The sequence below is a fragment of the Capricornis sumatraensis genome, chromosome 3 (assembly GCF_032405125.1).
Source record: "Capricornis sumatraensis isolate serow.1 chromosome 3, serow.2, whole genome shotgun sequence".
In the NCBI taxonomy this organism is placed as follows: Eukaryota; Metazoa; Chordata; class Mammalia; order Artiodactyla; family Bovidae; genus Capricornis; species Capricornis sumatraensis.
The window spans coordinates 16610974-16636550 of NC_091071.1; the positions used below are offsets into that span (position 1 = coordinate 16610974).

The window sequence follows — 25577 nt, forward strand, 5'->3', positions numbered from 1 at the left end:
ACACACACACACACACACACACACACACACACAGTAAGTCTCCTACATATGATCCTTCAAGTTTCAAACTTTCAAAGACGCGAACATGCATTCCATCAACATCAGGCAGGAGTGAAATTGCAGCCTGCCCTCCGTCTCCTATTGCTGACGATCCTTCAGCTCCACCATCTCCCACATCCTCTCCCTCCTCCAGTCAATAGCTCTTCTTGCCTGTTCACTTGATGCCAGCCCCTGTGTGCCAGCTGTTGTACTGTACTTTACAAGGTACTGTACTGTGAGATTAAAACTGTTTTATTTTCTGTGTTTGATTTTTGTGTATTATTTATGTGAAGAGTATTATAAACCTATTACAGTACAGTACTACATAGCTGCTTGTGTTAGTTGGGTACCTAAGCAAACTTTGTTGGACCTATGAACCAATTGAACTTAGGAATGTGCTTTCAGAATGAAACTCATTTGTATGTAGGGGACTTACTGTATACTTATATACCTGTATAAAATTGTAGATTGTTTTTTATATCAATACATAGAACTCATGTTCATCTTTTGGAACAACTGTGTAATAGCCCATCACATAGAGACAATTTATTTAATCAGGCCTTGTAGTTGGACATTCAGATTACATCCCCAGTACACTTTGAGAATCTTGTATCATAGCTGAATAATAGCAACCTGTACACACATCTTTCTCCCTTACAAGAACGAGGCCCTCCAGGGCTCAGCCCAGGAGGGCTCAGGAGCCCCGCTGGCAGAGCAGAGTAATAGGTTCTGTGACAAAGATCTTCCCAGCAGGCCATGGGAGGCAGAGGAGGAGGAATGAAAGATGCTTGAGCAGTTTATGAAGATGAAGCATGCAAATGCAGATAAACAGCAACGTTTGTGTGCTGTGAACTTGATAGTGAAAATGCAGAGGAAAAACTTCCTACTCTTCTGCTTCAAGCTTCCTTTATCTCTCCAAATCTCAGTCTCTTATTCCCTGAGGCCAGATTCTCCTACCAAATAATGTGACCAACTGGATAATCATCAAGCCTAGCATATTGGTCAGCAATAGCCACCATAATGCTGTATAACTATCTCCAAACTTGGTGGCACTTGGCTTTTTTTTTGCTTGCATGTCTGGGGTTGACTTAGCTTTAACTGATGCAGACTGTCTGAGTTCCAGGATGTAGACTGGGCTCAAGTCTGTTCCATGTATGTTCATCTTAGGGACAAGGTTGTCGTTCAGTTGCTCAGTTGTGTCCAGCTCTTTGTGACCCCACGGGCTGCATCATTCCAGGCTTCCCTATCCTTCTCCATCTCCTGGAGCTTGCTCAGACTCATGTCCATTGAGTCGGTGACGCCATCCAACCATCTTGTCCTCTAGTGTTCCCTTCTGCTCCCGCCTTCGGTCTTCTCCAGCCTCAGGGTCTTTTCCAAAGAGTTGCCTCTTTGCATCAGCTGGGCTTCAGTCTCAGACTAGGGGCCAGGTAGAGGGAACGAAAATGCAAGATGGCTAATTGCACAAGCACGTTTAAAACCTTTGCTTGCATCCTATCTGCGAGCATCCTATTGGCTAAAGCAAGTCATGTGGTTGCAAACAACATCAATGGGGCAAGAAATGCATGACGCATGCGGAGGGGAGGATGGAGCGGGAATAAATATTTGCTGAATGATAGTGTAATCATCTGGGTCACCACCCCTGGGTCTGACCACAGGCCTTAAGGATGATTGGGAGCTGGTTGCGCTGAAACTGGCCCAGCTGGATTTCTGGATGAATATGTGTAGGGATGACTCATTTAAAATAAGTTTACTTATTTTTATTTTTGGCTGAGCCGGGTCTTTGTTGCTTTGCACGGCTAGTTGCAGTGAGCAGGGCCTCCTCTCTTGTTGCAGTGCTTGGGCTTCTCATTGCGGTGGCTCGTCTTGTGGCGTACAGGCTTTAGCTGCATAGGTTTCAGAACTTGAGGCTCACTGGGCCCTAGAGCTCTGACTCAGTAGTTGTGGCACACGGGCTTAGTTGCTCCACAGCACGTGTTATCTTCCTGGACCAGGGATGGATTCCATGTCCTCTGCATCGGCAGGCAGAGCCACCAGGGAAATCCTGAGGGTGATTCATTAATTTGCTTATCAAGGTCTCCTCTCTTTATTGTCATCCCAAAGTGACTTATTTATTTGTCCCAAAGTGCCCTAAATGCTTGGAGGGAGGTAACGGCTGTTCATTCCCCCAGCAATCAACCAGTTGAGCTGCCCCTGTGTGCCAGTCACCTGCACACAGGGCTTCCAATTCAACACAGATTTTCTGAGCACCTACTGTGATCCAGGCTGTGGGCTAGGCTTTGGTCAGGGGAGTGTGGGGATGAATGAAGTGAAAGTCCCTGCCCTACAGAAGTGGGAGACAGCTATGTGCATGGTGATCAGGCATCGTGCAAGGGCTCCAGCCAAGGGACAAAGAGGATGCCACCTTCCAGTACAGAAGGCTGGGGACATGATGGCTGCCACCTTTGATCCTGTCACAGGGGGTGGGGTCCATAAGGATTCTGTGCTTTTCTTATATTAACTGCTCGCACCCCTCAGTAGAGATCTATCCTGTCCTTTGTCAAGGTGTGGTGTTGGGAAAATTCCCAGCTCCTAAATCTGAAGTTGGAGCTCCCACTCGAAGGTGGGTGGGTTCTCACTGTGAATGAACGAACGAATGAAGAATGAGTGAAGGAAGGAAGGAATTGAGCCTGTCATGATTCATATTTGCCATCAAGGCTGCACCAGTAACCACTCACTGTGATTCTTCTATGTCCATTCATACACACCGTGGAGTACTGTGTAATCTGTAACTGCTCCCAGCAGCATAGATGCTGGGCAAATGAAGCCAGATTCACAGGAACCCATGGTACGTGATTCCATTTGTATAAAACTGGAAAATAGGCAAAACAGATCTCTGCTGTCAGAAGCCAGGACAGAGATTGTCCTTGAAGAGCAGGTGTGACTGAAAGGGAGCCCGTGGAGGGCTCTGGCAGCTGGCGAGGTTCTGTTTCTTAATCTGGGTGCTAGTTACATGGATGTGTTCAGTTTATGAAAGTTCATCAAGCTGTACTTTTGTGACCAATGCACTTTTCTGTATATGTGATACTTCCATAAGAAGTCAAGGAAAAAATTCTCACACTGAATTCTAAATTATCTTTCTAAAGTGAAAATCCAGCTCCATCAGCCTCCTGCTTAAAAGCCTTTCCTGGCTCCAGACAGACACCATGTAACAGGACCTTCGTGTTCTAATGTGTGCCTGTTCCTCTCCACCTCCTACAAGTCTTGTACATTTCTCCCCAAACTCTCCATCGTCTCTCATGCCTCTGTGCCGTTGCAGATTCTCTCTCCTCTGCCGACCTGGCAAACTTCCGTGTATCTTTTAAAACCCAGTTGAGACATGACATCTTCTGAAGGTACTCAGGCTTCCTAGATGGCTCAGCTGGTAAAGAACCCGCCTGCCAATGCAGGAGACACAAGAGACACGAGTTCGATCCCTGGGTCAGGAAGATCTCTTGGAGAAGGAAGTGGCAACCTGCTTCAATATTCTTCTTGCCTGGAGAATCCCATGGATGGAGGAACCTGGTGGGCTACAGTCCATGGGGTCGCAAAGAGTTGGACATGACTGAGTGTGTGTGCACACACGTAGGGCTCATCTTATTAGAACCCATCACTCTGCCTTGTGCTGATCTCCTCTACCAGACTGGACACTCCCTGAGGACAGGCACTACATCTCTGGACTTGTGGTGGTTCCTGTGCTGTCATGGAGTTGGCACACAGCAAGAGTTTAGTAGAGGTTTGTTGAACGAAGGAAGAAAGGAAGGAAAGAAGGAAGGAAGGAACGAGGGCCATGTTCTAGACACTGGGTGTCCCATCTGGTTTTGGAAACCTGGATCTCTCTTCCATCCTGCCTGGGCTGAGTTGTGTTTTAAGGCATCTCTGTCTGCTCCCTGCTTGTGTTTCCCAGAGAGCTGGGATTTCTGGCGGCCACCAGCTGGCAATTTCTGTGAAACAATCTCCAAAGCTTGTAAGTTTCATTTGTTTAATATTTCAGGGATGTGTAACAAGGTGGTAGCTCTGCGACCACAGTCCCGAGTCTTGCCTGAGTCATTTCTCACTTGAGTTCCTATAATTGTCTCTTGTTGGTTCCCTCAACCTCTCTGTTCTCCGTCTGAAATCGATTTACAGTTCTGCTGCTCACTTAATTTATTTAGTGTGTTTTATTGATTTATGCCATAGAACTGAAACGTGCATAGATCAGAACATGCTGAAGGGAAGGGAGAGAAGAACCAGCTTCCACAGCTGCCCAGACTCTTGACACCGGAGCTGCAAGTGGGTCACCTGCCAGCTGCAGCCTGAACAGAGTCGCTGGTGCATCCTGGCACCTGTGCGTTAACCCTGGGCGATCTTCTCACCCTGGCTATTTGGGGACCTCCCTGTGACCTTCACCTCTCAAAGATCCTGACTCTGTGAAGTCCTCTCTGGCTCCCAGACTGAGTTAGTTACACCAGCTTTGGTCTCCCATGGCACCCCGATGGACCACAGCCCGCCAGGCTCCTCTGTCCATGGAATTTTCCAGGCAAGAATACTGGAGTGGGTTGCCGTGCCCTCCTCCAGGGGATTGAACCTGCTCTTAGTCTATCTGCACTGGCAGGCAGGTTTTTACCAGTAGTACCGCCGTGGTGGCTCAGACGGTAAAGAGTCCTCCTGCAATGCAAGAAACCTGAGTTTGATCCCTGGGTTGGGAAGATCCCCTGGAGAAGGAAATGGCAACCCACTCCAGTATTCTTGCCTGGGAAATCCCATGGACAGAGGAGCCTGGATGGGCTACAATCCATGAGGTTGCAGAGAGTTGGACATGACTTAATGATTCAACAACTGGGCTCCTCCAGAGCCTGACAAACTGGGAACTCTGATTCTTTCATCCCAGTGAGTCACGCTTCAGGAGACAAAGAGGCAGGAGCCCAGCCCGAGTGGCGCACACGTCCGTTTTTCCCTCTCACCTGCCATTCCCAGCCAGCATGGAGCTAATTCTAGGAGCCCTCTGACTGTGGCTGGGAATCATTGTCTGTCTGAATGGTCCTGCTGCTTCCATGGAGGCAGGAAAGGGATGGAATATTCCTACAGGAGGAGATCGTTGCCTGGCCATCCTCAACAAACTCACAACACGGGCCACCTCACCTGGTGCCATTTCATCCTTGGAGCCAGGCTTCACCCTTACTTTCAGGGAAGGGCTGTGGGGACCTTGTCCCCCTTGCCTCAGGCCAGTGGCAGCGTCCCTTGGTGGCAGGCTATATGCCAGGAGCTGGGACAGCGAGGAGAACTCCTTTCCCCAGCTTCCGATCTCTAGGAGCTGTCTAGTGGGGTCGGCACATAAAGAGGTAAAGAATCATCTGTGAATCAGGGACCCAGAGTGGGTGGCCAGAGGTCTGTGGAAGGAATGATGGCAGTCTGGGGAGGGTCCCATGCGGGGAGGGCCCTGGAGGATGAGTGGCATTTCTTCTACTGCATAAGGGGCACTGCAGTGGGGGAGGGTGTCATTCCTGCCAGAATGAATGGCCTGTGCCAAGATGTGAGACCAGTGTCCTTGCGCCAGGCATGTGGCAGATGTGCAATAGACGTTCGCTGAATGACTGAAGAGTGGAAGGAAGGTCGAGCCCAGAGAGGTTAAGTGTTTTGCTCAAAGTCACACAGCAAATTTAGGTTAGAGTCAGACTCATCCTCCAGGCTCCTGAGGTCTTTTCATCAGGATCCTGCCCACCCTGCCCACCCCGCCCATCCTTTCTCACCTCCCCTTCCTTCCCACCCATGCCTCCAGCCTCATTTTTTCTAGCATCACACGTGGTCCTCCCACCTCCTTCATTCTGCCACTTTATTTTGAAATTCTGGATTCCTCTAATTACGTGCTCTTATTAAAAGTGATTGAATCCCTGTGCCGGTGGAGGATTTCTCCCGGAGATCACAACATCCAATAATTGCTTTAGTTGCTCTAATTCCAATTATTCAAGATTATCTTTCCAGGTAATTAGGTGTCTGGGTAGTCTCGCCTGTTCACTCTCTCTGAAAGTGTCATATTAACCCCAAACAGTGACCAGCTTTCTTGTTTCATAATTGGAAACAGTTTCTCCTTGGTGAGAAGACTCTGTTAAGTGTAAACAATGGTAATTTACATTTTGAAATGACTCCTTGGTCTTATCATACTTTGGTGTGAGAAATTAGCTCAGATGCTTAAATCCAGCCCTTTGCCCTTCTGAGCAGAGGTTTCAGTAGCACTGGGGAAATAGGGCTTGCTGAATTGCATAGGGTTGGAGGAATTTGAAGGATGGCTCCTTTGCACATCCCAGGAAAGTCTATCCATGAGCTGGTTCCTTCTAGATTTCTGCCTGGATGGGAGGTCTTAGGATGGTATTTGCAATAAGACTCTATTTGGTTCCAGTCTTGCATTCAAACAGGGTCTTCCCTTGAGACAAATGATGAGTTCTTCAAATGAAGTTATACAGTCAAGGCTACCATGGACAGCTGTGTAGGTTACCCACTGTGCAACTCGGGGGGGGTGGTCATGATTTGTCTGTGTGAATGGTATAGGATTGGGCAGTGCACATCCTGTACAACTATACACAGGGATCAGGGATACACAGATTATGCTACAGAAGACAGCATTCAATATACAAGTCTATACCTGTGCCTCATTGCAGAATCACACTGCCCGTGATAAGCAGGAGATTTATAACCCTATTTTATCACGTTTCTTTTTAAATTGATATAACTTTACTGATACGACATACAAACAGTAAAATGCACAGGTTTTAAATGTACATTCAATGAGTTTAAAAAAAATGCATGAAAGGCATGCATACATCCAAGGATGTAGCCCACATCCTTGCCAAAACCAGGGCCAGCTTGGTGGACACGTGACCTTATAGTCACATGGGGTTCCATGCATAGAAGGGCCCTCCATTTGGTTTAATGCTGCACTGTTCCTGTCTTGAAATTATTAATAACTCTTGCAAGAGACCCTGAATTCTTATTTTGCACTGCCTTCCCAACTTGGGCTGTATACTGCCAAATATCTATATTATTATTCACTTATTGTTTTGCTTTACATTGATTCACTTATAGAGTCAAATTATTTTCACCTCATCCTGAGCAGTGAGGTCTGTCATTCATGGTTTTAGTGTGCCAGGATTTTCCCAAGATGCTTTAAAATAAATAATAATAATAATCCCAACAACTTATTTCTGTTTTGCTAACATGTCAGACCCCGCTGGTCCCCCAACAACTTGATGAGTTTGTGCTATCTTTAAACTGGTTGGTGGGTGGGGAAACAGGCCCAGAGGGTTATCTCGCCCAAGGCCATATGGGTTGTGATGATGGAGCTGGGTTGGAACCCGGACCGGTGGGCAGCAAAGCCCTTGTGCTTTTGCAGTTCCACTTGCTGCCTTGATGAGTGCGTGTATACGCTTAGTCGCTCAGTTGTGTCTGACTCTTTGCGACCCTTTGGACTGTAGCCCATCAGGTTCTTCTGTTCATGGACTTTTTTTCCGGGCAAGAATACTGGAGTGGGTCACCATTTCCTCCTCTAGGGGATCTTCCTGACCCAGGGATCAAACCTGTGTCTCCTGCATTGGCAAGTGGATTCTTTACCCACTGACACATCAGGGAAGCTGCGTTGATGTGAACTATTAAAATGGGAAAAGAATCCCTGTAACTAGGGAAGGACTGAAAGGTGGCTCAGTGGTAAAGAATCTGCCTGCCAAGCAGGAGATGTGGGTTTGATGACGTGGGGTGAACCTTGGGGATGCTTCTCATCTTCTTTATGGTTCACATTCTTCATCTGAAAAATGGGGATAAATAGTGTTCACTTTGTGGGGTTCTTCTGAGAACCAAATGGGATGATCCATGCCAGGGGTTAGCACAGGGTCTGGTTCGATCAACGCCAGCTTGAATGACTGATTATTCCATTGTATTTCCCCTATCTCCTCACTTTGGCTCAACCAGCTAGAAAGCTAACTTGAAATGAAACTCAGTTGGTGTTTCTCAACCAACTTTCGCTGAATCACGCACGGAATTCCACTCACCGCTAAATACTTCCACATCTCTTGGTTCGTTTAACTCTTTTGACAGCTGTTTGAGGACTTGTGGTTATCTCTGGTTTACAACCAGCTAAACGGATTCAGAGAAGTTGAGCTACTTGTCTGAGATCACTCAGCAAAGCGATGTATCCCATTCCTTTGCTGTCTCTGCCACACCTCATGGGTCTTTCCATCCTGCCAGGGGGCCTCCTGGCCCCTCTTCTGCTCCTCAGGCCCAGGAAATTCTTTGGTTGTCTTTGCTGGGTGTTTTGACCCAGCGAGGCAGCCCCATTGGCTCAGAGCTGTCAGAGGCTGCGTGGAGCAGAGGGAGGTGGCAGCTGAGGGGACCCACGGTTGCTCCTGGCACCCTCTGCTCCTCACACATCACATCTGCTGGCTCCTGCAGACTCGTCATTTGCAACCATCTGCCGGGCTCCCTAGAGGCGCAAAGTCTGGGATGTGACTTCCCCAAACATGCTGCCTTTAGCCTGTGTGAGGAGCAGAGGGCTTCAAGTCCCTGAGACCTTACCTACACCTTGAACTCGCTAGGAGAAATGGGCTTAAGAGAGAAGCCCTTTCAGAAGGAGTGTCCTGGGAGGGCTGAAGCCCCTGTCCCAATTTGCTACCCAGGAATTTGCTCCTCCAGGCCTGGCGTGGGTTCTAGAACCAGCCTTTCTCCAATGGGCTCTGCTTCACTTAGGCATTTGCTTAAAATTTAACTTTGAGTTGAAAGAGTCCTGTGTCTCTTGGCAGGAGTGCCCCGGTCACCTACTTGTCCAGAGGATCTCTGGCCTCATGGGCTTCTGGCATTTAGCATGAGTTTTGCCAAAGGCAGGCAAAGCCCCGGTGTGTGTGTGTGTGTGTGTGTGTGTGTGTGTGTGTGTGCATGCACACCCATGCATTACAGAAACACCAGGAAGGAATGTGGTTTCTCCAAATTTGGTGTCTCTCTCCTTGGTTTCATTACACACGCCCCTTGCCTGGCTCATCTTTGGTGGTGAGGGAAGGGGCTGTTGATTTTATTCATTAGTTTAAAAATTTTTTGTTTTGGGGGTAACAGCTTTATTGAGATATAATTCACTTACTGTACGTTTGTCCCCTTAAAGTTCAATGGTTTTCAGTGCATTGACAGAGTTGTGCAGTCATCACCACTATGAATTATAGAATATTTTCTTTTAAACATTATTATTAGTTTTTGGCTGTGCAGGGTCTTCATTACATCACATAGAGTTCTCTAGTTGCGACACAAGGGCTCAGAAGTTGTGGTGCATGGGCTTAATTGCCCTGCATTATGTGGGATCTTAGTTCTCTAAACAGGGATCAAACCCCTATCTCCTGCATTGGAAGACAGAGGCCACCAGGGAAGTCCTCAAATTGTAGAATATTTTCATCATCCCAAAAAGAAACGCTGTTTCCTTTAGCCATTATCCCTCAATCCTCCAGACATAGACCACCAATGATCTCCTTTCTGTAATTGTAGATTTATCGATGCTGGACATATAAGAACCACTCAGTATGCAAGCCTAATCACAATAGAGTTACTTGTTTTTGACCTTTCTATATCAATATGATTATATGGTGGATTTTTTGGTATGTATGGCTTCTTTTGCTTAACATTATGCTGATCACTCTCTTAGTCTATTCAGGCTGCTAAAAACAACAGAAATTTATTTCTCTCAACCTTGGAAGCTGGAAGTCCAAGATCAAGGCACTAGCAGGTTCAGTGTCTGGTGAGAGGCCACTTCCCTTGTCTTCTTGGTGTGTTCTTACTGGGCAGAAGGGATGGAAGCTCTTTGGGGTCTCTTTCATGAGGCCTCCACCTTCATGATCTAATCAGCCCCAATGCCCCACCCCCAAGTACCATCACATTTGGAGTTAGAATTTCAGCATATGTATCTGGGGGGCAGCAGAATACATGTATTCAGTCTACAGCAATTGTGTGGCTGTAGTTTGTTCCTTCCTGTTACTGTATAATATTCCATTGCATAGCTCTATCATCTTCAGTTTGTTCATTTTGCTCTCAGTGGATATTTGGGACATTTTCAGTTTTGTCATCAGTAGTACTGTTGGTTCTTTTAAAATAATTTTTATTTATTTTATGTATTTTTGGCTGTGCTGGGTCTCGGTTTCTGGATGAGAGCTTACTCTAGTTCCGGCAAGAGGGAGCCCCGCTTTGTTGCAGCGCACAGGCCTCTCACTGTGGTGGCTTCTCTGTTGCGGAACACGGGCTCTAGGTGTGTGGGCTCAGTAGCTGAGGCGTGTGCCACAACTTTAGCTGCTCCACGGATGTGGGATCTTTCTGGACCAGGGATCGAACCTGTGTCCTCTGTATTGGCAAGTGGATTCTTAACCACTGGCCCATGAGGGAGGTCCCTGTGTTGTTGATTCTTCAAATGTGGACCCCAGACCAGCAGCAGCAGCATCACCTGGGAGGCTATCAGAACTGTAAATTCTCAAGCCCTACCCTAGACCTCCTGAACAAGAAACTTTGGGTCTAGGGCTGGCAATCTGTGTTTAACAAGCCCTTCAGGTGATTCTGATGCATCCTCCAGTTTGAGAATCTGCTGTAGTATTTATCTGGACTCAGAATTGCTGGGTCAGCTTTGCGTAGCTTTAATTGCACTAAGTAAAGCCATCTTGTTTTCCAAAGTGGGTGTACCAATTCATCTCCTGCTCATGTGGTATGGGAATTCCCATTGTTCTATTCTCGGCAATACTTATCTTTTGTCAGATTTTTAAAATTTGACAAATGAATGATGAGAAATGGTATCTTATTGTGGCTTTCAATTTGCATTTCTGCAGTTATTAACAGGATCGAGCATCTCCTCATGTTTATCGTGATTTGGATTTTCTCTTGCATAAGTACCTGTTCACATCATTTACCTATGCTTCTATTAGATGGTTTGTCTTTTACTTACTGCTTTATAAAGTTTTTTTTTTTTTAAAGCATATTATAACCCTTTGTTACTTATAGGTATTACCCGTTTCTTACTCTGGAGGCTTGCTGTTTCACGGATGTCTTTTGATGAATGAAGTTCTTAACTTTGAAAATAGTGGTAAAACATCTATAACATAAATTTACCATTTTAACCATTTTTAGCTGTACAGTTCAATGGTATTAAGTATATTCATCTTGTTATGCAGCAATCACCACCATCCATCTCTATAATGTTTTTCTCATCCTCCCAAACTGAAACGTGATGTCCATTAAACACTAATTCCCATTCCCCCCTCGCCCATCATCATTCTCCTTCCTGTCTCTGTGGATAAGACAGCTCTAGGTCCCTCATATAAGTGGACTAAGCAATATTTGTCCTGTGCCTGTCTTCGGGCTTCCCAGGTGGCGCAGTTGTAAAGAACCCACTTGCCAATAAAGGAGACTCAGTTTTGACGTCTGGATCAGAAAGATCCCCTAGAGAAGGAAATGGCAACCCACTTCAGTATTCTTGCCAGGGAAATCCCATGGACAGAGGAGCCTCGCAGGCTATAGTCCATGGAGTGGCAAAGAGTTGGACACGACTTAGTGACTGAGCATGCACGCCTGTCTTATTTCACTTGGCATAATGTCTTCAAGGTTTATCCGTGTACCTCGCTGTAGATGCATCAGAAACAAAATGTTCTGGTCTGGTCTGGTATATATACTGTATTTTGTTTATCCACTGGTTGATGGACATTTGAGTTGTTTGTAACTTGTGGGCGTTGTGAATAATACTGTGCTATGAACTTGGTGTACAAACAGCCATTCAAATCTCTGTTTTCACTTCTTCCTCCCAGAAATGGAATTGCTAAATCATATGGTAATTCTATGTTTAATTTTTTGAGGACCCATCGTACTCTTTTTCCCAAACAGCTGTACCATTTTATGTTCGCAATGCGCAAGGGTTCCAGTTTCTCTGTGTCCTCACAAACACTTGTTAGTTCCTGTCTTGACAGTAGCCATCCTAATGACTGTGAGGTTGTAGCTCATTGTGAATTTGATTTGCATTTTCCTAACAACTGGTGATGGTATACATCTTCTTGTGCTTTTTGACCCTTTGTATATCTCCGTTGGAAAATGTCTTTTCAGGTCCTTTGTTCCTTTGCTCCTTTATGAATTGAGTTGTTTGGTTTTTGCTGTTGAGTTGTAGGAGTTCTGTATCTATTCTGAATATCATTCTTTTTCAGGTACATGCTGTGCAAATATTTTCTCCTGTTTTGTGGGTAGCTTTTTCCACTCTGTTGATAATGTCCTCTGATACACAGAAGCTTTCAACTTTTATGAGGTCCAATTTATTTGTTTTTTTATTTTGTTGCCTGTGTTTTTGTCATTGCACCCAAGAGATTATTGCCGAATAGTGGGTTGGCCAGAAAGTTCCTTAGGTTTTAAAGTAAATATAAAAGACACATTTTTCATTTTAACCAAGAAGTTTATTGAACAATGTATTCACTGTTCTGTTCCACTACCTTCTGCCATTTTTCAGGCACCTTGGTAATTCCATCTTTCCAAAACTTTTTCTCCTTTTGAGCAAAGAACTGTTCCAGGTGCCTTTTACAGTCTTCTGGGGAAGTGGAATTTTTTCCTTTAGTAGAATTTTATAAAGACCAAAATAAATGGAAACCTGAAGGTGCAATATCTGGTGGATAGGGGAGATGAATCAGAACTTCCCACCCAAGCTGTAACAGTCTTTGCCTGGTTATCAAAGAATCAAAGAAACACGTAGTCTTGCATTATCCTGCTGTTAGCTTGTGGGCTTTCTGTTGACTAATTTTGGACACTTTCTGTCAAGTGCTGCTTTCAGTGGGTCTATCTGGGAGCAGTACTTGGTGGAATTAATCATTTGGTTTTCTGGAAGGAACTCATAATAGAGGACTCCCTTCCAATCCCACCATGCACACAACATGACCTTCTTTGAATGAAGACTGGCCTTTAGTGTGATTGGTGGTGGTTCATTTCAATTGCCCTGTGATCTCTTCTGTTCGACATTATTGTACAGTATCCACTTTTCATCACTGGTCACAATTTGTTTTAAAACTGGAATGGTTTCATTACACTCAAGTAGAGAATTGCATTGGAAATAGGGTCAAGAAGGTTTCCTTTTTTTTTTTTTGCTTAACTCATGTGGAACCCAAACATCAAAGTGATGAACATAACCAAGTTAGTGCAAATGATTTTCAGCTCTTGATTTGGATATTTGTGTATGTTAGCTATCTCCTGTGTGGTATAACATTGATTGTTCTCAATTAATGTCTCAGTTTGATTACTATCAACTTCAACTGGTCTACCCATCCATGGAGCGTTGTCCAGTGAGAAATCTCCAGCATGAAACTTTGCAAACCACTTTTGACACTTTTGATCAATCACAGCACATTCTTCATGCATTGCACATATCTTTGGTTTTGTACTTCGGCTGCATTTTTACCTTTCTTGAAATAAAGCATAATAAACCAGCTTTTTCCTTTCCAGCTCCAATATTAAAATGGCTATACAAAAAGTCACCAATTTTGATAAATTTTTTATAAATGTATACTGATATGATAGCTGTCACAATACAATCTAACAAAATTGTTTCCAATGAAGTTAAAGACCACAAAGTGCTTTTAAAGCCATCTTGCGGATATAACAGAATGAATGCTTTGGCCAACCCAGTTCGATGTGAAGTTTCCCCCTACGTTTCCTTTTAAGAGCACAGGCACATCCAAAACTTATTTATCCATCCACCTCTCCATCTATCCATCCATCCATCCATCCATCCAGGAACTCTGATTCTCCAGCCGCTTGCACATCCCTTTTGGCTTCATGGAAAACACTCCAAGACTGTCCCAGGCCCATTTGTCCTTTGCACACATTCATTTACTCCTACTCTGTACTGGGTGCAGGAGACCTCTTGAGACTTGCTATTCTCCTTGTCTTCCTTGGAAGGTTGGATGATTCTCTGCTTTAAGATTTCCTAGTCTATCATTCCCTCCCTGGAAGGATGGTGTGTGTGTGTGTGTGTGTGTGTGTGTGTGTGTGTGTGTGTGTGTGTACACGCGTGCTTGGGAAAGGTGCCAGGGCCCCCTTCAGTGATCTCCTCCAGCATCTATGCTTTTTTGCTTCCCTTGAGTTAGTAGCACTAGCTGCTGTAACAAAGAAATCTCCAAATCTTAGTTGCCTTCCATGATAAGAGTTAGTTTTCTGATTATAGAAAGTGCTGTCCCATGGCAGACCCCCTTCCTCATTTCCATCCAGAGCTTCATGCTCCTTCCCCAGCAGGCATTGGGGTCTTCTCCATCCAGCCAGCAACTGGGGAGAGAGGAGAGTTGGGAGGTCCCCATGGGCCGGGCTAGGCCAGGAAGTAGCTCCTTTCATTTGCACCCACATTCATTTGGCCAGAATTCAGTTTCATGGCTGTATTTAACCACAGAGGCTATAGGGAAATGTAGTTTATCTAAGTGCCCACGAGGAAGAGGAAATGGGCTTTGGTGACACATGGAAGTCTCTGCCATACCTGTTATCTTTTCCCTTCTTTGTCCCCCAGGTCAAGGGGGACAATTTTATTATTATTATTTAAAGTATTTCTTTTGAAAAATTTTTTATTCCTCTTATTGTTATTTATTTTTATTTTTTGGCTCTGCCACCTGACATGTGGGATCTTAGTTCCCCAACCAGGGATCGGACCCATACCCCCTACATTGGAAGTGTGGGGTCTCAACTGCTGGACCATCAGAGATGTCCCTGGGGAAGATTCATTAAGTGTGGGATGTGGGGGAGAGGGGCAGGAGAGGGGAGGGAGCCCAGACTTTCTTCTTTTCTTCTAAATACAATGTTTATAGTTAAAACGGTGGCTTTTGAACTTAAACTGTGGCTTTTGTAGCTCAGAAGCCTTGCTCTTGTGTCCTGAGATCTGGGCCTGATTTCCCCTGGACTCCGTCCCCTGCAGCAGTGAATATAGCTGAGGAAGGAAGGGGGCTCAGGAAGGCTGTGGGAAACCTCAGCTAATGTCTCAAAGTATCACTCAGCTGTGGGTATCTCAAGAATCTGCCTGCCTGTCCACCACATTTTAGTTTGCAGGTACTAGTGTTGCAGGAAGGCAGACCCTCTTCCAGGGCCAAAGAGTTGGTCCTTGTCTAACACTCAGAAATGAACTGTCCGTGGAGACACACGAGCTGACAGGGCAAGGGACTTTATTGGGAAGGGGCACCCAGGTAGAGGGCAGGAGGTAAGGGAACCCAGGAGGATTGCTCTGCCATGTAGCCCAAAGTCGCAGGTTTTATGGTATTTGGGTGGGTGTCTTGGTTGTCTCTGGCCAATCATTCTGACTCAGGGTCCTTCCTGGTGAGTTGCGCCTCGCTCAGCCCAGATGGATTCCAGTGAAGGGGATTCTGGGACATTGGTAAGACATACGGACTAGAGTCCCTCTCTCCTTTTGACCTTTCCTGAATTCTTCTGGTTGGTGGTAGCTTCTTAGTTCCACATTTCTTACTAGTGAGGGGGAAAGCGTTAGTTGTTCAGTCGTGTCCGACTCTTTGTGACTCCATGGACTGTAGCCCACCAGGCTCCTTTGTCCATGGAATTCTCCAGGCCAGAATACTGGAGTGGGTTGCCATTCTCTTCTCCAAGGGATCCTCTCAACCCAGGGACTGAACCTGGGTCTCCCTCATTGCAGGCAGATTCTTTACCATCTGAGCCACGAGGGAAACAGACCTCCTGTTTAAGATAACTCGTGCAAGTGGCTACTATGGTGGGCAATTTCAGACAGTGGTTCCCCTAACACTAGTTTTTGGAATTAGAACACCCATTACCTGCTTTCAGGTCCTTGATTCTCCCCTGCACACCAACAAAGGGCTGCTGATCCCCAGTGGGGGGTTCCCACACCCTGGACTGTGTTCATTTGCCCTAGAGGCTGGAACAAATTCATAAGGTACAGAACCCCACAGGGTCAGAGAAGAGTTATTTGCAGACCAGAACTTAGAATGTGAGAAGGAAACTCATCAGGGGTCTTACCACTATTCTTCTGCACATCTGTTTCTTTTCTTGTGGCCTCTCCTGCATGATGACCATAGGCCTATAGTAGTCTTCTAACCTTTTATCTTCTGACCTAGGTCCCATTTAAAAAAACTCGAGGATGGAGAATGATTGGTCCAGCTTGAAGATGGGAACAACTCAGGTTGGATGAGCCGAAGCAGGGGGTGGGATCACCCAGGACAGCCCCAGGGTTGTGGTCAGTTTCATTATGAAGGGGGTGTGGTCATGGAGATGACTGACAGGGCTACTGTGGCTGGGGGATGAGGAGTGAACCATTGTTTGGATTAGGAGAAAGAGGATGGCTTTGAACCAGAGGAACCCAAGACTTGGGTTCAAATCCCAGCTCTGATTTGCATGTCAGGTGACCTTACCTCTGGTCTCTTATTTGCAAAGTGGGCAGGATCATCCCCAAGTAAGAGTATTACTTATGAGTATTACTCTCTGCCCTTACGGCAGAAAGAGAAGAGGAACTGAAGAGCCTCTTGATGGAAGTGAAAGAAAAGAGTGAAAAAGCTGGCTTAAAACTCAACATTCAAAAAACGAAGATATGGCATCCAGTCCCATCACTTCATGGCAAATAGATGGGGAAACAGTGGAAACAGTGAGAGACTTTATTTCCTTGGTCTCCAAAATCACTGCAGATGGAGACTACAGCCATGAAATTAAAAGATACTTGCTCCTTGGAAGAAAAGCTATGGCTAACCTAGACAGCATATTAAAAAGCAGAGACATTACTTTGCTGACAAAAGTCCATCTAGTCAAAGCTATGGTTTTTCCAGTAATCACCTATGGATGTGAGAGTTGGACTGTAATGAAAACTGAGTGCCAAAGAATTTATGGTTTTGAACTGTGGTGCTCGAGAAGACTCTTGAGAGTCCCTTGGACTGCAAGGAGATCCAACCAGTCCATCCTAAAGGATATCAGTCCTGAGTGTTCATTGGAAGGACTGATGCTGAAGCTGAAGCTCCAATACTTTGGCCACTTAATGTGAAGAACTTAGTCATTGGCAAAGATCCTGATGGTGGGAAAGACTGAAGGCAGGAGGAGAAGGGGATGACAGAAGATGAGATGGTTGGATGGCATCACCAACTCAATGGACATGAGTTTGAGCAAGCTCCGGAGTTGGTGATGGACAGGGAGGCCTGGCATGCTGCGGTCCATGGGGTTGAAAACATCTGGACATGACTGAGCGACTGAACTGTACTGAAGAGTATTACGCATGTTAGCACCTCCTTTGCCCTTGTCTGGGTTGCAGTGGCGCTGACCACGTGAAATGCTTAGTGTCCTGGGCAGGCCCCTGGGTGAAGGTCTGATGGGGTCCTGAGTGGGTGGTGTTGATCCGTGGGTCCTAGAGCTACGTGTGACCGTGCTTGGGGGAGGGATCAGATGATCAGGTAGGGGTTACTGAGCAGTATCATCTCGATGCGTCTTGCAGGCTAAATGGTTAGGGCAGGGAAAGACATTTCAGCTGGGAGGATCAGCATGTAGAATTTTTTATTTTTGGCTGCACAGTGAGGCATGCAGTACTTCCCTGACTAGGGATCAACCTGTGCCCCCTGCACTGGAAGATTAGAATCTTAACCACTGGCCCACCAGGGGAGTCTAGCATGGGCAAATTTCATATTTTAATTTTGAATTATTTGTTTATTTGGTTGCGCTGGGTCTTCACTGACATGCATGGGCTTTCTCTAGTTGCAGGGAGTGGGGCTACACTCTAGTTTCCGAGCACAGGCTCTGGGAGCATGGGCTTCAGTAGTTGTGGCGCAGGGGCATAGTTGCCCCAAGGCATGTGAAATCTTCCCAGACCAGGGATCAAACCCGTGCCCCCTGCATTGGCAGATGAATTCTTATCCATTGGATCACCAGGGAAGTCTGGCAGCAGGTGCAAATTTGCGATGCCCGTGGCCTCTTCTGTCTGCAGCAGCTAATGGCTCTAGCTAGACACCGACAGTCGGGGAGCAGTGAGGAGCCAGGCTAGAGGGGTCAGCAGGACTAGGTTGCCACAAGCCTCAAATGTCATATCAAGAAGCTTGGTCTTTATCCTGGAGGCCACCAGAGGGTCAGCAACCAGTAGTGGCAGATCTGATCTGAACTCTGGAAACTGATTCATAGCTGCCTCTAGGCAGAGAGGTGTCATTGGAAGCAGCAAGCTCTCCGAACTCTGGGGGAGCTCGGGGAGGGTCTGAGAGGAGGTCTGTCTCTCGGAGAGAGCCGGACAAATTCAGGGTAGAAAGAGCCCCAAACCAGAGCCTGTGTCATGGACTCCAGATGTCACTGGGAATAAAAGCCCAAGTAGAGCCCCGCCCCCGTTGCTGACTCTGAAGCCCTCCTTTCCTCCAATAGGTTGTAAGGAGTTGGGGAGGCGGGGCCAGGTATACTTTCAAAGGACCGGTGGGCGGGGCCTATCTCAGCAGCCCTCCTAGCTGCCCTTCCCAGGGCAGGGGAGCGCTGTTTGCAGGTGGGAGTGGGAGCCTCTTCCTGAGCCCTGTTTATAACAGCACTGCCCACGTGGCCGTCTTTCCAGCTGATGGTCTCACCTCAATGAGAGATGTCATCTCCTCGGAGAAGTCTTGTCCTGCCAGCTTGTCTGAAAGGGACTCCCCCCATCTCTAATCACTCTGATTTACCACTTCCGCAAATCCCTAAAATGATCTTGTCAGATGCCTTTACTTTTCCGTCTTGTTTTCAAAACACTTGGAGATCCATGTGGGCGCAGCCTCGCCTGCCTCATTCGGCACCGAATCCGGCACAGTGCTTGGCGCCCAGCTGGAGGTGAGCCAATATCAGAGCTGCATTTTGGAGGCTCTGCAGAGCCAGGCTGTGTGCACAGACCATCTCACTGAATTCTCCCAACAACCCCACAACATAGGGGCAATTCTTGTCCCCATTCTTCACACAGGAAAACTGAGGCTCAGAGAGGCTGTTCGCCCTGCTCACACTCACACAGCTGCAAAATGACAGCATCAGTGTTCAACCCCGGAGCTACTTGGATCCGGAACCAGCTCTGGTGGTTTCCAAGTCATTTGCTTTGGGTTTCCTCTACTTGTGGCTCTCTTCCAAATCTAGTTTCCTTGGAAATGAAAGTCACAGCTCACTTAAGCCTTCCTTCCCTCTCTGCACCTCAAGGGCCTTCCTTCCTGAGGTTAATTTAGAATTAAATAAGCTGGAGGTGGCTTCCCAGGTGGCTTAATAATAAAGAGTCCACCTGCCAGTCCAAGAGATGGAGGAGATGTGGGTTAGATCCCTGGGTCGGGAAGATGTCCTGGAGAAGGGTATGGCAACCCGCTCCAGTATTCTTGCCTGGAGAATCCCATGGACAGAGGAGCCTGGCGGGCTACAGTCCATGGAATCGCAGAGTTGGACACAACTGAGCAATTGAGCACACACACACACAGGCTGGAGGTGGAGGGGCCCTTACAGAGGACCGGCGACCCACTGGGCATGGAAGGCCGCCCTGCCTCCTTGGCTGCCACTTACCTCCCCCTCTGCCGCCTCATTATTTCCTGTGGAGTTCTCATCAACATCCCTTTAGGACTGAAGTTGACAAATAAACTAGCTGCGAAGGGGAGGAAGATTTGATTTAGTTCAGCCCTGGCCTTTCTCCCTCCCTGCACTCATGCCAGTGGAAGGCGCACCATGGGTGGGGCTCCAAACAGGGCTTTCTCCTCCAGCAGAATCTGGCACCATGCAGGGCCAGCTCCCAGGGGACCTTGAACTTGTTTCTGAACCTCTCTGAGACCTGCCGGGTAAAGGTGACAAAGACCCTCCCTCCAGTCACTTGAGTTCTGCATTCTGACAAAATTGTGTGAAACCTTTCTTCTGGAATAGAGGTTCTGGGGTTCTGAGAGTTAAAAAGGCTTCAGATTTTTTATCTTAGTCATTGGTTCAAGGAGTCTTTACTGGGCACCAATTGGGGACCCTTCCAAGGTTACTTTCCCTACCCTCCTGGACGTGACTTTGGTGAGGCAGAAACTCTGGGAAAAAGATTAAGCTGATGTTACTACTCTGATCAAGGCCCTGACCATCAGTGGTCTATGTGAGTATCTAACTGATGGTTTGATTTCTTTCTCCCCCGTTCCCTCCTCCCATTCCTTTCCCTTCCATACTGGCAACCCTCCATTCTGTTTAAAGCGCTTCTGTTTGTATATGTTCTTACAAATGTGTCACTTTCTGCATCCTTTACGTCTATATAAATAGTACGCATATTACTATTTCTGCAATAAGGCTGTACTAGAACAAATCACCCCCAAACTCAATGGTTTATAAAAGCCAGCTTTATTTTTCTTGCTCGTGGGTATGAGGGTTGGGTGGGGTGACTGCTGTGGGTTCTGGGCTCACTGGGCTTGATTCCTGGCTGTGCATTGGTTTCAGGTCTGTCCTGGGCTTGTCTTGTCATGCTGGGGCCAGCATCTACCCAGAGGATATTCTCATGGCAATGGCAGAAATGCAGGAGGGTTGAGAGGAGACTGTGATGCCAGACACAGAAAACAGACTTGCGGTTGCCAAGAGGAGGGGTGGAGGAGGGATGGATTGGGAGTTTGGGATTAGCATAGACAAACTGGTATATATAGGATGGATGAACAACAAGGTCCTACTGTATAGCACGTAGAATTATATTCAATATCTTGTGACAAACCATAATAGAAAAGAATATGAAAAATAATACATATATATAACTGAGTCACTTTGCTGTATAGAAGAAATTAATATAACATTGAAATAAACTATACTTCAATAAGATTAAATAAATATCCCATTTGCAGATGCAAAACATCAAGAATAAAAAGAAAATCCTAAAAAAAAAAAAAGAAAGGAAAGGAAATCTGTGATGCCTCTGAAGTCTTGGCTGAAGAATGGTACATGGTCATTTCTGCCTGTATTCCAGTGGACAAAACAAGTCACATAGCCAGGGCTAAAATTAGCAGGGTGGGGAAGTGTGTTCTGCCCCAAAAGAAAGGAGTGTGAATGTTGGCTGAACAGTAATCCAGTCGATTGCAGTATACATTATAGATCTCACTTTGTTTCTTAAGTTTCCATTGAGTACCATGTGTTTAAGATCCATCCATGTGGCTGTGTGCACACCTAGTCCAGCATCTGCCTGATGCTCCACCTTGAGCGTCTCCCCGATGTGCTATTTATTCTCTTAGAGATGGACACTAGGGTTGTTTCATCACAAATGATGCTGCAAAGAACATCCTGAGGTCTGTCTTTGTAAGGACCTAAGTGAGAATGTTCTTGAGGTATACACCCAGGAGCAGGGTTGCGGGGCATCAGGTAAGGTATACTTAATTTGCAAAATTAACACCAGCCGCCGCTGGAGGGTCCTACACTCCCTACGTTGGATCATCCGGACTCACATCCCGGTATCAGTCAGCTCTCTAAAATGTTTACCTGTGTAATCAGTAGAAAGCATAAAGTCATGTCTCATTGCCTTAATTTGCATTTCTCTGATTAGTAATGCGTCTGAGTGTCTCTTCACGTGCCCCTTGGGTTTGAGTTTCCGCTTCTGGAAGCGGCCTCTTCATATCCTTCATACTGTGTGCTTTCTGCCAGGAGTGGAGGGGCTGGGAAGGGGGCTGGGCTGGGCCCAGTGGCCTGCAGATTACCTGCTTGGACACGTTGGGCAGGGCATCCATGTGGCTGAGTCCTCAGTGGACACGGCAGATGATTTCATCTGGAAACAAGTCCAGGCTCATCTGCTTTGTCCTGGTGGCATCCATTATTTAACCTTTTTTAGCAGCTCTGAGACAGGATTCCTATTGTCCCTTGTTTGGCCCTGTGAAGAACCTGAATGAAGAAGCAGATGTTTCATCTTATTTGCTGTTTTATGAGTGACCGAGAGGCACCCCCAAACTTTTCTTTCTCAGGGTGCTGTGGAAATCATGAAAATAACATTTTGGAACCATATCAACCATGTCAGTTGAGGACCTACTGTGTGCAGGGGGGGAAAGACTATAGTATCACCTAGGGAATGATAATAGAACCTTGTAAGGACTGAACTCATTCATTCAATCAACAAACATTGCTTGAGCACCTACTATGTGCTGGGCATATGCTAAGCTCTGGGAAACAGCAGTGAATAAAAGGAAAACAATTTATCTTCCTGCAGCTCACCTTCTAGTATGGAGTCAGACAAGAAATGGATCGTGTGGTGTGTTTAGGTGGTGTTGAGTGCTAAGGTGGGAAATGGGGCAGGGTAGTTGCACTTGCAAATAGGGCGATGGAGAAAGACTTATTTGAATAAAGGCCCAAAGGGGACGAGGGGACCAACTGTGGGGTGTCAGCAAGGCATTACAAATAAGTATTGAGGGAAGCTCCTGACACCTAGGGACCTTGGGTGTAGAATATAAGGAGACCCTCATTCTTGGAGGCATGCAAGTTCCAGACCTGGTCAAGAGGTGCAGTGGGGCTCAAACCCTCATCTCTAACATGTAGCACAGGGTACCCAGTAAATCACATACATGTCAGGGTGGCCAGCTATGCAGGATTTGGCTACTGCTTCATCACAGAAAATCTTTTTTGGGGGTGTGATCTGGGCTGTAGGAGACCCACAAGAGCAGGAAAGAAAGAGAGCAGGATGGAGGAGAGCAGAGAGATGGGACCCTGCCCCACAGTCCTCATTCTCTCTCTTTGGGCTGGGTGCCTTGGGCATGTGAGATGGAGTGTGGTCCACAGCCTTACCTCACCAAGCTCACCATGGAACAGACAGACCAGTCCCAACTCCAGCCATCAAGGCTTTTAAACACAGATATTTGACAGAAACACAACTCAGGCAGGCTGAAGGGAAAAAGGAGATTTTGTCGCCCAAGTAACTTGAAAAGCAACTGTCAAGCGTGGCTGGAACCAGGACTCACACTACATCTCTGGAATCTATCTTCTTTTCAGCTATTGGTTTGCAATTCCTCTGCTGTGACTTTATTATAAGGCCAATTCTTTCCAGGAGGTGGCCCAGCGACTGCTGGAGGGTCCATACATAGCAACCCCAGAGGAAAGACAGCTTTTCTATGTCAGCAGCATCTGCAAAAACCCCAGGTTGTTTCTCTGTGGGATGACTTGAGCTACTTGCCCTTTATGAATCAATCACTGTCACTAGGGAGATGGAAAACTCTGATTTGCCAGGTTTGGGTCATGTGACCATCCGTGGGGCCAGCGGTGAGACTGTCCCAAACCACAGGACAAAGGTAGCAGAGGGATAAGGAAAACCAGGCAACTGTTAGCAGAAGAAAGGAGAATGGGCTGGGCGAATCCACTGGGATATCATCCTCTGTCACCTTCTCCAGGGAGCCTTTTAACCTCTTGGGCAATGGTTCTCAAGTCTGGCTGCAGGTTAAAGACACCTGATATTAAGAAATATGGGTCCCCTCCCTCTTGAACAGGGTATACCTATGGCTGATTCATGTTGATGTTTGGCAGAAACCAACACAACACTGTAAAATAATTATCCTTCAATTACAATTGAGTAAATTGAACTATTAAAAAAAAAAAAGAAATACAGATATCTGAGCCCCACCTGGATAGATTCAGGTCTGAGGTAGGACGCCAACATTATTATTTTTTAAATGCTTCTCTGGCAGCCGGAACTGAGAACCACTTTTCTGGGTCCCCACACCTTAATTCCCTCCATGTATTATCATTCTGTGATTATTAAAGATTTTTCAGTCTCTCAGTTCAAAAGGAAGAAAGTTAAAAGGGACAGAAATCCATAACCAGACTTGAAACCTCTTAGCCAGTCTCTGGCTTGTATTAAATTGAGCATTGAGCTCCGGGCAGGTGTCCGGGTCTTCTGGGATGGCGGTCATCAATTTGAACCTCAACTGAGCGTGGCTTCTGATGGGCATCAAAGCCACTGAGGTTAAAGTCGCACTGCCCGGGCTGAGGGCCACTCCGAGGACTCTCTGCCCCAGGTCTTTATCATGCCCTCCACCACCAGCAGCCAGATGTCAGCAAGAAGCTCCAGATCGGCTGAACAGAGCCCAATTAGACGCCTCTGCCTGGTGCGCCACGGACCTGACACACAGAGCCCCGGTCTTGGTTTTGTTTTCGCTCCACTCACAAGGGTTTCATTTTCCTTAGAACCAGGCTCAGGGGGTGAAGAGGCTGGGAAAGAGCGACTCAAACACTTAATCAGCGTCCCCTAAGGGGCGACAGCTTCACACTTGTTATTTTTTACCATGTCCTGAGGCGAAGGGCCGGGTTGGATAACAAGAAAGTCCTGGAGTCATGTGTTTGGGGTTGGAATCCACCTCCTGGGACTTGCTTCTCTCTGTGACTTTTTGAAATAATTTGATCTATTTATTTATTTTTGGCTGTGCCAGGTCTTTGTTGCCGAGCAGGCTTTTCCCTGGTTTTGAAGAGCGGGGACTGCTCTCCAGCTGCGGTGCGTGGACTTTGCATTGCCGTGGCTTCTCTTGTTGAGCTACATGGGCTTAGTTGCTCTGAGGCATGTGGGATCTTCCCAAATCAGGGATCGAACCCATGTCTCCTGCGTTGGCAGGCAGATTCTATACCACTGAGCCACCACGGAAGCCACTCTTTTTGTGACCTGGATTCTGGCCTCTGGGCCTCAGTTTCCCCATCTGTGAAATGGGGCTAATAGGGGTTATTACCTGGTAGCATTTTTGTGAGAATGAAATCGGATGGTGTATGTGAAGACCTGGCACACGCTGACTGCAATAGTGATCCTCACCCACAGAATAATTATTGTTAAGTGCCTACTTTCTTAGGAACTGTGAGGCATGCTTGGGGAAACTTTCTGCCCCCATAGAGCTTATAGTTTAGTGGAAGGGACAAACATGAATAAGATGATGACTTGCCCGTTGAGGACATTATGATAAGGCACCGATTCTCCACTGTGGCTGTCCTGGGGCGATTTCCCCTAGACTGGGAAGGTGACTGGTGGGCTGAAGGATAGGTGTAAGCCAACTAAGGAGCTTCGTGAGGGTAAAGGAGGGATAGAGTGTCAAAGGCAAGGGAGGAGCATGAGCAAAGGGCCTGTGGCATGAATGAAGTTGGCATTGGGAGGATGTCTGCAAAAGGCCAGTGTGGTGGGAGCACAGAGCAGGTGAGTGTGAAGACATGGGAGGGGCAGACTGCACAGGGTCTTGGAGTCAGTCCATGGCGAGGAAGCTTTCTTCCATCTCAGCAGTAAGGGAAGCCTCGGAAGGATTCTGGTGGGACAAGTTAAAAGATGCTTGCTCCTTGGAAGAAAAGCTATGACAAATCTAGACTGTGTATTAAAAAGTAGAGACATCTCTGTTGACAAAGGTCCATCTAGTCAAAGCTATGGTTTTTCCAGTAGTCCTGTACGGATGTAGAGTTGGACCATAAAGAAGGCTGAGTGCCGAAGAATTGATGCTTTTGAACTGTGATTCTGGAGAATACTCTTGAGAATCCCTTGGACAGCAAGGAGATCAAACCAGTCAATCCTAAAGGAAATCAACCCTGAATAGTCATTGGAAGGACTGATGCTGAAGCTGAAACTCCAATACTTGGGCTACCTGATGCGAAGAGCTGACTCCTTGGAAAAG

At 46.6% G+C, this 25577-nt stretch overlaps 1 protein-coding gene across 3 annotated transcripts in view; it reads left to right on the forward strand.

Moving 5' to 3' along the window:
- Positions 1–25577, forward strand: part of GSG1L (GSG1 like) — a 252677-nt gene that overhangs the window by 96463 nt on the left and 130637 nt on the right. The gene's annotated exons all lie outside the window — the stretch shown is intronic.